Source organism: Sus scrofa, chromosome 11 (genome assembly GCF_000003025.6).
Source record: "Sus scrofa isolate TJ Tabasco breed Duroc chromosome 11, Sscrofa11.1, whole genome shotgun sequence".
NCBI classification, from domain to species: Eukaryota; Metazoa; Chordata; class Mammalia; order Artiodactyla; family Suidae; genus Sus; species Sus scrofa.
The window spans coordinates 74,295,418-74,310,335 of record NC_010453.5 but is presented as its reverse complement, the minus strand read 5'-3'; positions in this window follow the sequence as shown (position 1 = coordinate 74,310,335).

The following is a 14,918-nucleotide window of genomic DNA, read 5'->3' as shown; positions in this document are numbered from 1 at the left end:
AGGCCCCCTACCCGTGGAACGGGGACATGGCTCCCTCATGGGCCACCTGCCATGCTCCCTGCTTGTACGAGAGAATCAGTAGGTGCCATAGTACTGGGGCATCACCGTAATGAACAGAAGCCCCATCATGCCTTCATGTGTGTTTCCCACCATGACGCGCGGTCCTGTGGGGGAGGGGAGGCAGGCTGGGAAGCACATTGCGGATAATCGGTAGAAACAGCCAACCTGGAGAGTGTCCTGCTCTGTGCCAAGCACTAGCTGCATGCATGCACTCCAGGCACACATTTCACCTCTGTAACACGCTTGTGAGGCACATCCAGCCCTATCTGATGGAGGAGAGCACCAAGGACCAGAGAAGCTGAATGGCTTGCTCAGAGTGACAAAGCTAGTCGATGCCAAGCCTGGGGGATTTGTGGCCAGCCATTCGGATTCAGAAATTCATGCTTTTAACCACAGTATTTGTTTCCTGTGGCTGCCATAACGCACTGGGTGGCTTGTGCAATAGATATTTATTGCCTCGCAGTTCTGGAGGCCAATGTCTGAAATGATGTGTCAGCAGAGTTGGTTCCTTCTTTGCCCTGTCTCTTGGTGTCATCTTGCCTCCAGGCATGTCTCTGCATCCGGATTTCCGCTTTCAAGACAGACACCAGTCGTTTTGGATTACAGCCTGCCCGAACGACCTCGTTTTACCCTGACTACCTCTGTAAAGACCCCGTCTCCAAACAAGATCTCACTCAGACGTACTGGGATTAAGACTTCACCATATGGATTTTGGGAGAACACAGTCCAATCCACAGCAGCCACCCCGCCACACTGGCTCTCGTCACTGAAGAATGAATGAATGAATGAATGAGCAGGTGAAGCACCACCTTCCCTGCCAGAGTCGCCAACTCGGAGGCTCACCTCCGGGTCCAAGTTACTGCAAACCCAGCAGATGAGGCAAGAGTGTTTGGTGGATGTGAGTAGAGAGGTTGGAATCAAATCCTGGCTCTGACACGTCTTTCCTGTGGGACTGGGGGAAGGGGCTCAATTTCCGAGTTGAGTCTCTTTTTCCTCTTCTGATGAGAGAAAAATATACAGGGCCGACCTCTGAGGGCGGTGAGAGCTGCAGTGAGGAGCCCAGGAAAGCAGAGTGCCTGCAAGCGTTCTGAGTGCCGGCCCTGCCCTTAGGTGCCTCTCTTCCTCTGAAGGACACTCTGCCCCCGTCCTTTGCTGGCCTCTTCTCTGGATGGCGCTGGAGCTCCCGATTTCTTACAGCATCTCTGCCTCCCGTTTTACACCAGTGGGAATTAGAACTTTCCCAGGAACTGACCTTGCTGGAGCAGGATATCAGCAGGTGCGGGCATGGCCAGGGCTGAGCAAACTAGAGCCCGCTGTCAAATTACAGGGTCCAGAAAAGCAGAGACAATGCAGACGTGACTCAAGCCAGTGTCTCCATCCAAAGGAATATAATTCAGCTGGGATTTCTGGGATCCTCATGGGATACTCAAAAATCCCATGAGATTCACCAACCAGACACTATGATTTTCAACTTGGAGAGAGTGTAAATGACGTGTCCAGTGTTAGACCAAGGCAGTGGCCAAAGTCAACAACAGTACAAATGCCAGGGGGAGGGGGAGCCAGAGGACACCAGTCAGCTCAGTTCAATTGGTTTAACAAACATTTGCTGAGAATGAAGGAATCATTAGACCAAGTGCCAGAAAACAAGGGCCCAGAGCAGCCACAGAGATGTCTTCCTCCGGCCCCCCCAACAGGAGGTGGCAGATTTACAGGAGGGGATGAGCAAAAGGTTAGGGGGAGTCCAGGAGCAGGAGGGGCTGATCCGAGCCAGGGGCTCAGGGATACTGCAGGGAACCACTGGCAAGGCGGCAGAAGGGTGAGGAGAAAGCAGAAAGTCGAAGAGGGCCACGGAGGCCAGAGTGGGATCAGCGGGTGCAGGCGGGGACGGAGCCACGGAAACCAACAAGCCATCATTTCTGCTAACTCGGGAGCTGGGCGCAGAACTCTGCCACTGCGGAGGCAGCACCAGCCGCCAGAAGGCTGCCCGCCTGCTGCCTGCCCCATGTGGACATCACGCAGAAATCGTCCAGGGGTTAAACAGAAGAGACAAGATCAGCTTCGACGCCGAAGAGCAGCTCCCCAGGGGAGGATGGACTGGGGCGTTGGTTCTTGATCTTCATGATTAGCAGAATCTCCTGGAAGGCTTATCCAAAGACACATTGCCAGCCCCCCCCAACCCCCAGTTCTAACTCACTAAATCTGGGGCAGGGCCTGAGAATCTGCACATCTCTTAGCTTCAAGCTAATGGCCTGGCAATTTTTTTTAATTTATTTTTTATTTTTATTTATTTTTTATTTTTTTGCTTTTTAGGATGGCATCCGTGGCATATGGACATTCTCAGATCAAAGAGGAGCCGCAGCTACCAGCCTACACCACAACCACAGCAATGCAGGATCCAAGCCGCGTCTGAGACCTACACTCCAGCTCACTGCAAGGCCAGATCCCCAACCCGCTCAGCAAGGCCAGGGATCGAACCTGCATCCTCATGGAGGCTAGCTGGATTCATTTCTGCTACGACACAACAGGATTCCCTGGTCTAGCAAGCTGGCTTTCAAAGATGAAGCTAGATGGTGTTAGTCCTGAAAGCACAGTCAAGTGAGAGGCTCCCGTTCAAGGAAGCTGAGCCCTGAGGCCCTGAGCTAAAGCAGGGGAGGGTGGACGTGCAGAGGCAAGGCTGGGTCTGAGACTCTGATGACCAGTGGGATGTCGTGCAGAGGCAAGGCTGGGTCTGAGACTCTGATGACCAGTGGGATGTAAGGAGGAGCCTCCCAGGTTTCCGACTGGTGCGGCTGGGTGGAGTGGGGCAACCACCCGAGCCAGTGGTGATGCAGAAGGAGGGCCTGGGGCCCAAATGGGGGAAACTGCGATGGGCTTGAAAACATCTTGCACCTAAAAGTATTTCCTAGAAATGGGAAATTAGTATTAGTTCGAGGAAGGGGCCTATCTCGGGGAGTGGCTTGGTTTTAAAGCCCTCTTAGTTAGTCACTTCCAAAGTCTTTGTTTCATCAGCCAGGCAATCAATCAGAAAATTTCAATCTGTGTTATTGCCTTAGAACAATATGATCCGATTAGCAATACGTCTTAGCATCTGTTTTAAACCCTAACTTTTCATAAGTAGTCCAGAGAAACATAAAGTGAGATACTCTAAATTTTGCATTCATTTGCTAATCTCCTTCTGAAAATATCATTTACCAATGATTTCAAAATACCTACAATGTGGTCTGTTTTACGCATGTGGGGCTTTGTCTTAGGGAATAATCTAGGTCATCTACTTTGAACACACAGTAGGAAATGTATAATTTGTATTTTATAGTTTTATTACTAAGTCTATTCTCCGCGAATTGTTTTATTAAATGTTACAGTAAAGAGAAGTTGCAACAAGCCTCATTTTTCACTGGTCTCTACCAACATTTTAAGTTTCACTCCTCTCTACCATTACTAAAAATATGCAAATGATTTTATGTCTCAGAAAACAACTAAAATATGAATATAAATAAGTGAAAAGCATTCAATTATTATTCGGGCAAGTTCGGCAAACATCAGTTCCGGTGTAACATCTGTTACTCAAACACTGTGCCTATTCCTGAAATTCGCTGTTGTAACAGATTATAATTGAGCAGATCTTGGAGAGAAGGCTTATGTGAGCTGCTGTTATCTTCTGGGTGAGAAAGGCCATTTCCCATGCTCCAGAGACCCGTGTTGTGATGTTTTAACAGCAGAGTTTTTGCCTTCCCATGAAGGGCTCCATTCAGTTGGTCCCAGCAGCAGCCCTTGCTCCTGAGTGGGTGGGCGGCCGGAGGCTCAGCACTCCTTCAGGAGAGCCTTCCTGGGTGGGCTGTGGGCAGCCTGCAGGATCCACCGCTGCTCTGACCATGGCCTTCCTCTTCCAGGAGCCCCCAGCCAGCAGGCAAGCACCATAGGGTACCAGCCCTGGCCGTTTCTACTCAACACAGGACCCCACGATTGAGAACTCTTGGCTCCAGGTTCCATATTTGTTCATATGTTTTCACTGCATTCTGACCTCTAGTTTGTAAACTCCGTGAAAACTGGAACCAGGCCGATTTTATTCGTCAGTTTTCACGACAGGAGCACAGCTCTTGACACCTAGCGGGTGCTATGAACTGAATGTCTCTGACACACACACACACACACACAATTCCGAATGTTGAAATCCTAGCCCCCAGTGGGATGCTATCCGGGGCTGAGGCCACTGGGCGGTGATAGGTTCAGATGCAATGGTGGGGGTGAGGCCCGCAGGATGGGAGGAGTGGCCTTATGAAAAGAGGGAGGGACGGGAGAGTCTCGCCTTCAGTCCCCCCCACATCTCCTCTCTGCCCGTCCCTATCCCTCTGCGCACACTCGCACCAAGGAAAGGTCCTGCGTGGACATAACAGGGGAGAGGGCTGGCCTCAGACCCCCCGCCCTGCCTGCCCTCTGACCCGGGACCTCTAGCCTCCAGAACTGTGAGAAATCCATTCCTGTTGTTCAAGCTGCCCCATCTCTGTTCCAACAGCAGCCAGAGCTGACAGGCCAGCTCCCACCCCACCCAGTGCTCTGACCCCATCACGGTCTGCGGCTCTTTCTGCCCAGTCCTGCTTGGCCCCCCATTGCCCTCCGAAGGCAGCAGATCTCACTGCTATGCAGAGGTGCCTGTGCAACCTTGCACCAGGGCTACACCCAACACACCTAAGCAAACCTCTCAGCTGTCCTTGAAAACGGTTCAGCGGCTTGCCCTCAGAAGTGATCAAAGCCCTTAGTGAGCATGTGTTACAAAGAACGGCAAGGCTTGGTGTCTCTGCCTTCCAGCCTCACCCCCTCCCCAGCTCCATCCCTCCGCGTTGCTTAAGGCCCCACCAGGTGGGTGTTTTGCACATGCGGCCCCCCCACCCCCACCCCTGGACTCCTCTGCTTCTGGCACTCTTCATCCAGTCAACCTATCACTCTCCCTCCAGAGCTCAGCTCCAACTATTCCTCCTCTAAAAAGCACAGCCTAACTTTGCCCGTGAACCAAATTCTGCTCTTATTGCTTCTTAGGGAACCACGGGGGGGTACTTGACGTTGATCAGGACAATAGAGTCTCTTGACATCTGTCTCCCCCACTCAATGGCAAGCTCCCTGAGGGGCAGGACCAGGACTCCCTGGTCCTGCTGTTGTCACTCTGCTCACTGTGCTGTGTTGTCTCCAACACAACAGGCCATATGCACGGCCCCAGCTAGACACTCACACAGTGTTTCTGGAATAAAAGAACAAACAAAACTTGTATAATAAACATGAAAAGGCTGAGGTTCCCCCGTGCCAAGTCCCATGATTAAAAGATGAGAAAATGTGCCTGGTTTTCTTCCTTTGCTTTGCAATCTTTTCCCCAGTTTCTCTGGCTGGAATCAGTTAATATAACTAACGTGCATAAGAGCCGACCTCTGAGATCCAGCCCCAAAGTGCAGAATCTGTAAACATCTAACCCAGGACACCGTGCCAAAGAGCAAATGCTGGAGTGAGACGCAGCCATGTGGCACGGAGCTGTGGGAGTTTCTGTGTGGGTTTTAATTGAATCGGGGGTTGGACGCCCTTCTGCAAGGCTCCTCCCTACCACCAATAAAGACATTGTTAAACTTCTAGAAAACGTCCATATTTGAACCAAATCTCAACTACCATCCCTTCCTAAAGCAACGTTCAAAAGTTGGACGATTCTTTTGCTTGACTCCCAAAACTCAATTCCGTCCTAGGCTGGGCTCTCCTAGCCAGTTCAGCGGCTAAATAGGTCGGCCACTGAGTTAAACTTCCAACGTCCAGTTCGGCAGTACTGAACCCGTGTATCCGCAAGAACGCATGAACAATTCCGAAAGGACGAACACTTTCAGTGGGAATGCATTTCTTCCTTCAGCCTCAGTGAGGAATCAGAACTGCCTGACATGAGCAAAGCGAGGGAGGCCCAGACAGCATGTAGCCTGCACATCTTTTCAACATATGAGGGTGGTGTGATGGAAAGAGAAGGGTGAGACTCTACGGCCCCGAGCCTCCAATAACAAGCACCATGCAGCCAAGGACTTTCACCTGTGCTCGCCGCAGCCTAAAATGCTTCCTGGCACGTAACTCAGTCAATTTTTCCTAAATGATGAATGAGCAAATGGGTCAATGAACTGAAATCTTGGTACCCTCTAGATACTTTTCTAAGTCCTTGAATGTGGCCGCTCATTTCATCCTGATGACCACGTCATAAGGTGGCCGCTATTGCCCTGTCTTCAGATGAAGAAACTTGAGAGAAGGCCCCCAAGTTTTCTGGTCACTTTGAAGGGTGAGCCTGATCCCCACTATGGCCAGACCATGAAACCAATGCTCCCCTGGGGCAAGAGGCCCGGGGCACATCATGTCCCGTCTGTAATGACCCACTACGGCTCCAGCTCTGCATTTCATGCCACACTGACACCCGGTCCCATGTGACTTCCCTGTTTTCTAGGCTTGGACACACTAGCCTGGCACATCCTACTCCCGCCGGTAAGAGGGGAGTTCATCTACTCATGCATGTCTGCACGGAGCTAGGCTACCCGCCTGTGAAGAGTGTGATCAAGCAGAGCCTGTGACTGGAAGGGCGGCAGGTCCTCAAGGCTGAGGGAGAGGCGGCCGAGCTTTGCTGAGGGCTATTTTGCATATTCACTGGCTTCACTGGGTTGTGACTAGGAAATGAAGTCACACTTCTTTTAAGACCAGAGTAGTTACAGCAAAGCCCCCGGGGCCGTCATGCCCACCTGGGTGTGGCCTCCGGGGGTGGGGGGCCCCTCCATCCTGACCTCTTCTTGTGACCATGCCGTGGCCTCTGCATCTCCTGAAGACAAATGCCCCGTGTCACTCTACCCCTTCCGTGAAGGCATCCTGCCCTCCTGATCTCCCAGCACAGATGACAGCAACTGCGACCCTGAATGAGAATGGACGCAAGGTTTACAGTCACAGAGATGGCACCAAGTGTCACGGTCACTTAGATCTGAGGTCCCCACCAGACCTCAGCATTCCTGCCAGCCTGTCCAGCCTGGGGCCCAGCTGGGGGCAGTCACTTCTGTCCCTCTCAGTGCAAATCTTGATGGCTTTCTCCCAGAGCTCTTGCTCCCAGGCCCAGGCTCACCTCAATGACAGCAGCCACAGCTATGTCCTCCAGGGTGTGACCCTCGGCCCACCCTCCAGCGTCTAACTCAGAAGGCCTGACCCAAACAATGACAATAATTCACAGAGCAATACCCAAAGTCTGGCTCATTTGGTTTTAAATAACACCACGTGTGGGAACCCACCAGCCTAGTTCCAGAAACTCTGTGCTGAGCCTGTTCCATTGTCTTCCATCCCACCCAAGGGGAGAAAACACCAGGCCAGCTGGGCCCTCACACTGGGGGCCAGTTGTCCCCCTACCAGCTGAGGGCTTAGGGAGAACTCACACACACACAGACACACACACACACACACACCCCTCGTCTAAGAACAAGCAAGGATTTTCAGACAACTGGCGCTTAAGTCATGATTCAAGGGGAAGAAAGAACACCGCATCTGAGTCTACAACAGCACAGTCTCGGGGAAGCCTAGAATTTACCTCACTCAGCGGAACACTGACCCACCCAGCATGTCCATCCGCCTTTGCATTACGCCGGGCATTCGGGAAGGTCCAGCGCAGCCCATTTGCCCCTCCAAGCCCACTCCCCTCCCCAAACACTGCGCTCCCTGATCGCTGCCCTGTCTGGTGTGCAGTGGCCTCCGAGGTCCAGCTCAGCCGGCTGGTGAGGAGTCCAGAGAGAGCGGAAAGAAACTTAGGATGTTCATCCCTTCGGCTCCTGCCCTGTGGCACCCTGTGGAGCGGGCTGTGTCCCTCCCTGCTCCAAGGGCCATCTTCTCTGCAGGACTGTCCCAGGATCCACCCCTCCCCTGTCCCCCTGGGTCTAGTGGGGGTGACAGCCCTGTTTTGTCAACCCTGGTCCTTGCACTATCTCTGGGCTCCCAAACAGCCTGCTCATATCTTTGCACCTAGTCCCTTGAGTCAACCCTCCCCAGATCATCCTAATTTGAGATGCCGGCCATCCTGGTGGGGCGCTGACTGACACAGGGTTTTCCAAGAACAGAGCTGCGTGGCTGCAAAGCCGGACACGAGGGAGCAAAGGAAGAGTCTTCTGGTAGTTTCTGAACATTTTGAGTTCCTTAGGGTAGCATTCCTGCAGCCCGTTCTTTTCTCTTCTTCTATCTCCACCCAACATGCTCTTCCTTATGCCACAGCCAGGCTTTTGTTCCCAAATACAATAAAGAAAAGCGCCTGAAAGTGAACAATACAAGTCTTGGCACCTATAGGCAAAATATATTATTATACTTGTTTTCCTCTGACCTGGAAAAGAAACAACATGAAAAGAAGAGCAATGTTATTATAAGCTGGACAACCTCCATCCTGGCCTCTCCAAGCTGATGTTTAGGACTTATTGCTTTCGAGTTTCTGTTTTATAGGGAACATTGGCTACAGGCATATGTTTCTCCCTTTCTAACCACTTGCTTTCTATATGTTATTAAACATTTATCTGGAGACTGAGGTTCTATTGCATTTTTAAATTTTAATATTTCTCAAATGATTTGAAAATGTCCATTTAGAGCAATGTTACAAGGGCCCACAGATATTATAATTACTCTTAACCAAGGAATGGTGATTGTTTGTCTTTTGAAATGCCCTTTTGGGATGGGGGAGCCACATGTTATTTCAGAGAAACAGTCAAGAGAATCAGAAACAGTGAGATGGGGAGTTCCCTCTGTGGCACAGTGCCTTAAGAATCCGACGACAGTGGCGGGGTCATTTTGGAAGCACATGTTTGATTTCTGGCCCGGGATGTGGCATTGTCAAGCAGGTGCAGGGCAAGAAGATTCAATATGCCTGAATCCCCAGCCTGAGAAGATCCAATGCTGCTAGTGCAGGCCTAAAAAAAAAAAAATTTTTTTTTTTTTGGACTTTTTTAGGGCCGCACCCATAGCATAGGAGGTTCCCAGGCTAGGGGTCAAATCAGAGCTACAGCTGCCAGCCTACACCCCAGCCACAGCAACGTGGGATCCAAGTTGTGTTTGTGACCTATACCACGGCTCATGGCAATGCTGGATCCTTAACCCACTGAGCGAGGCCAGGGATCAAACCTGTAACCTTATGGTTCCTAGTCGGATTTGTTCCCGTGCCACTACGGGAACTCCTTTTCTATTTTTTTTTTTTTTTTAATTTTTAATACAAGAAACAGTGAGATAGATGCAAAACAGAAGTTGGGGAGTTCCTGTCATGGCTCAGCGGAAGGAATCTGACTAGCATGCATGAGGACACAGGTTCAATCCCTGGCTCCGCTCAGTAGTTTAAGGATCCAGCGTTGCAGCAAGCTGTGGTGTAGGTCGCAGACACAGCTTGGATCCCGAGTTGCTGTGGCTGTGATGTAGGCTGGCAGCTGCAGCTCCGATTCCACCCCTAACCTGGGAACCTCCATATGCCATGAGTGAGGCCCTCAAAAGACAAAAAGAAGAAAAAGAAGACGTTTGGGTGGCGTGGGGGAGGGGGGTCTAAGCCACCCCTGGGCCTGGAGATGGGGAGGCAGACTTGGGTTCAGGAAATCCGGGATAACCGTGCCCACCAACTGAGTGCGGTCTCCGCATTTGTTTCCTGGTGGGCAGGCAAGCGGGTGCTGGACAAGCGAGGGGGCGCCCTCCCTCTGAGGGTCTCCATTCAACAGAGAGGGGGAGTGAGTGCCCAGGGTTTCAGTCATCAGAATGGCCTTGGAAGCCACTAATGTGATTCTTGCCTGCTTTGTTTCCAAGAGACTGTCATGGCCTCATTCACGGACAGGGTCCCCCAAACCTCCCAGGACCCCCGGGCCCTGCATGGAGGGCAAAAGGGAGCAGAGGCTTCATGCCCACCACGCCGCCCTCCAAGTCAGAGGAGGGAGGAGAAACGCAGCAAGAGGGAGATGGAAATCCTGGGATGGCAGGACAAAAAGAGATCCAGAACGTCCATCCCACCTGCCAAACTTGGAGGGACGGCCTGGTTCCAAGTAAGAGGACCCAAGTTCAAATCTGGAACACTGCCCTTACCTAAATTCTCCAAACTATGTTCTTGGTAGGAAAAAAGAGAAAGTGTTGACCTCACCGAGCTGATGTGAAGAGTAAGCAAGAGGAGAAATACACAAGCGTCTGGCCCAGGGACCAGCAGGTAAGGTGTGTGTTGTAATGAATAGAATGTCAGGGAGTGTGAACTTCAGTCTCGCAGTTCTTACTCTTCTTATCCCCTGAAATGCCTGCCATGTCCTCACCAGGAATTTGCTGGACGTTTGATCTCTGAATGGAAGGACTAGAGGAGGGCGTCCTCTGTGGACGCCGAGGCAGTTTCATGGCCAGTGATGTGGCTGCTCTGCTCTCTAGCAAGTATCATGTCTTCAAAAAGGGATGGAAAGGCACAGGGCAAGCTTAGAAGGACAGAGAGGATGGAGACACCCCAAACTACAAAATCTGAAAATGGGCTGAAAAAATGGAGGCTAATTCACTTAAAGAAAAAGCAACCGCACAAGAACTATCTACGCACCTTCGATCATAATACTAACGACACTCTGTGCCTGCGTCACCACTGTACGCCTGGGACACATTGTTCTTCAAACCTCCACGACCACCCTGTAAGTCAGGTTTTACAATCGGCGTTTCACAGAAGAGGGTCAGAGAGGGTCAGAGAGCGCAGGACGCCGTTGCCCACAAATCCTTCTCACTCTACCCACTGCCTCCCACGGAGAGTTTTGCTGTTACAGAATGGAAAATAGGCCTCTTTCTTTTTGGGTCTGAGGCACATAACTAGAAACAATGGGTGGAAATGACAGGAAGAGAGATTCCAGTCGGATAGCAGGAAGAACTCTGTAACACTGAGGTCACTGTTAGCAGAAAGAACTCGAACAGTGGCGCCTTTGGGGACTCCACTTCCCACCACTGGAGAAATTTGAGCGTTATCTGAAAAGAGGGTTCTGGAGAGGAGAGTGGAGGAGCAAAGGCATGAGATGACTCTGAGGGATGCTTTCCAGTCTCCAAAACCTGCTGGGCCTGCAGGACAGTCAAGTCCCACTTGGGAGGAGAGGGGCATCTTTTTCTCCCCGCCCTGCACTCACTGCAGATCTTCCCCTGCTCTGCCGAAGCGTATCCCCTTCCAGACCAGCCCATGAAACGAAGCACTTGCGGTGCGAGAGCTTTCAGTAAGTCCTGACACTGATCCCAGTGTGTGATGGTGGCTGGGAAAGTGTCCGGAGCCCTCAGCCTAGACGGGTACCACCTTCCAAGGCTCTTGAATTCTTAACAACTGCAGGTTTGGGCAAAGGAATTCGATATCTCACAAAACCTTAGCAAAACAAAGTGAAACCTAACATGTAAAAGTGAACAACTTTCTTGCACACAAAGCCTTAAAAAGAAAGCCAGCCAATGTGTGTGAGACATCACACAAAGTTCACATTGTCTCGTTGAACTATTTTTAATGAAGCTGTTAGTGCGCTGCAGGAATGCAATAAAACATCTGAAACCTGAAATTTCCTATTTTTATCACCTCCTGTAAAATTTTCAAAAGGGCCAAAATGATTTGTTTCAAAATGTGTACAGAAATAATTGGATTGAGAGTTTTCAGGCCAATTTTCCATTTGGAATGAAATCTAGAGACCGTTACTTCATAAACCACTGCAACTATGAGCCCAAAATGAAAAGGGTAAAATATTATGGAATATAAGTATAATCCAACACAACAGACCCTGGAAGGGGCCACTGATTTTCCATCTCCCAGTGTGGGGTTCAGCACAGGGTCCTCCTGCTTATCACCAAGTGTTCATAAATAATTGGTTAGACCTGAATCCCCGAATTCCTTCTGGAAAGAGAAATGCTGGATACAAGAAATTCTGTATGTAAACACACCACACAAAGTGCTAATCCTACACTGATTAATTTTTAAGCACAACAGTATTCTGGAAGGTTGATAGACCAACTCACGTTTTTTTTTTCTCTTTTTGACACGAATCCTTATTCCCTGTTACAAAACTCTGGCAAAAAGCAAATCCTTGGGTGCCAAGCAAATACATTCTTGCATACAAATTGAATAGAAGAAGTGTATTTCAGATTGTGATTTGTTTTCTGAGTCCTGCCAAGTGACCAGAAATTAATCAGACGCCCACACATGTAAGGCTGCAGGAAAATGCTACTTATCTCCTGATTTCAGATTTAATTTTCAATTCACACCTTTCTTAAAGCCGCCCTTGAAGATCCAGTCTCCGAGGAGACAGACACACCCTCAACTGCAAATCAAGTTTCTGGTTTGGGGTGGGGAGGGGAGATCTTGCCACAGCATTCGTCTCTGGCTATGTATCCAGGGCACCGTCTTTCATGAACAGCTTCCAGAATTCAGGGGAGCAACTCCGTCTACCATCTGGCTCTCTGATCACAACGTTTTTTCTATGTGAAAATATAAAACTGATCTGTCCCCTCGTCTAGACATAGAGTCTTTCCAAGGATATCGTCCATCCCTCAACCATTCCAAACAGATGGAATTTTAGATGGACCAGTAATCAGAGGCGAAAGGAATGGAATTTAATTTCGTATGTTTACTTAAGTTGTTTTTAAAGAACAGAGGAATTGGAATCACTTTTTTAAGAGTACCACCATCCCTGGGAATGGGCCCAATATTTATTTTTTTACTATGTGACAATGGAGCACATTTCCAGAAATACAGTAGAAAAGCCTGCATAAGGGAGGTGACACGGGTCTTATTTAGCTGTTGCAGACGTCAGTGGTTAAGACTATCCGGCTTTCGCTGGTTGATCTGGAATCAGATCTCCGCCCCCTTGGTAAGAGATCTAACCACATGGATTTACGCTAACCCACTAGATAAAGTCATAGTTGGGGGGTGGGGGTGGGGAGCCATAAGAAGGCACCACGACCAGCGTGAGTTTGATCTGTCTTATTGTTCTTTATTTCAATGGCTTGTCTGCATGTACGGAGGGACTTTGGGTTTCCGTCATGGAGTGGTTCTTTCCTCCATTTCTCTCCGGTCCCTACCAGAACAATGTGCTGCGAGGTGACAAACACGGTCAAGGTCACAGGGCAGGAGTTCTCCGGCTCCTGCTGCTGTGAAACTCTCAGATGGATCGTTTATAAACCACCAAGAACAAAAGCTTTCTTAAGAAAATCTTATCTTTGTTCTACAAAAAGTAATTGATGAAAGTGGGGGGTAAAGGGTATTTTCATTTCTGCCACGCGGTCTGGTGGAGATGGAGGCCACCCAGATTCCAGCTCATCTGTATAGAGTTCAGCTTAGGGTCCTGAAGGATAAGATAGAAGGCCGTGCTGACTTAAGCTTCGAAGAAAGACTCTCCTTCCAAGACTGACTGATAATCAATCAAAGTGCCCTAAAAGGTCATGGTCCGTCCACTGCAGAGATCAGACCAGCTCCTGCTGCGGAAGCCCCGCCCTGCGCGCCTCCAGCGGAAGGGCAGCTCCCCGCAGGGGTGCGAAGTCGAGGCACTTGCTGGGCTGGAATCTGCTCCCTCAGTGCCTCTAGACGAGTCCCTTAACCTCTCCGTGCGGCAGTTTATCTCTGCAATGGATACTCCCTCGTAAGGCTGTGAGGAGGATTTAATGAGTTAACACACAGGTAAAATAAAGAATAAAAATCCGTCAGCCCTTGGCCTGCACCACTGACATTTTGGAGAGAGAAATTTTCATAAAGCCTAGTGAAATAGAAATTTTAAAAAGTGGTGACCAAGGACAGACGCTGGGAAAGCCCTATTCACACCTCTTTCCACCTTCTAGGACGCTGCCCAGTCTCTGTCCCCACTTCTCATTCTGTCTTTTAGTTACCTGGGGGCGAGAAAATGGACCCCTCCCCCTACAGCCCTCTGTCCCCACCTCTTCCCAGTGGCTCAGAGTTAGGCTTTCAGAGGTTTAACAATGGAAAGAGAGAAGGATGACAATGCGCTGATTCTCATGACATCTGCCTATTATGAGCGTTTGACTTCAGCTCAAGGTAAGTGAATCATTTCAGATCGCGTGACACAGAGTAAAATGTTTAGCCGCAGAAGAGCCTCTCCAGCCTTCTTCCTATCATACAGGCTCAGCCCCCTCCTAAGACTATTACCAGCCTCAGAAGTGCAGGCATCACCCTAGAATTACAGTTTTCTTAAAGTAACCATATAGATTCCACTCAAGACAGCAGTCGAGGTGACCAGTTGGTCTTACAGAACCAACTTACATTGCAATTCAGATATAAATGTTCAGATAAGAGCATTTTTTATTTTTTATCGATTTTATTTTTACGTGTAATAAAGAATCACACCTAAAAGTCTTGATTATATAAGTTACAAATTTTGGTTTACATGGTTGTGATTTTTTTGTGTGTAATCAGACAGGAAAGAAAAAAAAAAACCTCACACAAGGTCTGACGGGACCGTCGGTTGTGGTGAAAATAAAAGCTGGATCTCCGCTGAGGGATCGATGCTCGGCTTTCTCCGGTTTTAATGTCTTTTCCGTCTGCCTTGGAGCCGGCGCGGGAGGTGCGGGACCCGTGTTCCCACGGGTGATGGACGGCGCCCGCCGCTAGGGGGAGCCAAGCGAAGGCGCGGCCAGTCTGCGAAGGAGGTGGTGGGTGGGTGCAGGAAGGCGGTGCCCAGATAAAGGGGCAAAGAGGCGGCCCCCGGAGGGGAGGAGCTCCGGGTGCATCTGGGGCGTTTAGGAAACCAGCCACCCGTGTCTTTGGCTTGATGATCAGGTGCCCGGTACATAAGCAAAGGCCGAGGGGCTGGCTGCCAAAGCAAGGCGCCCTGGGCCTTGCGTTTCTCTCCCACTTTCATCTGCGCCCACCGGCG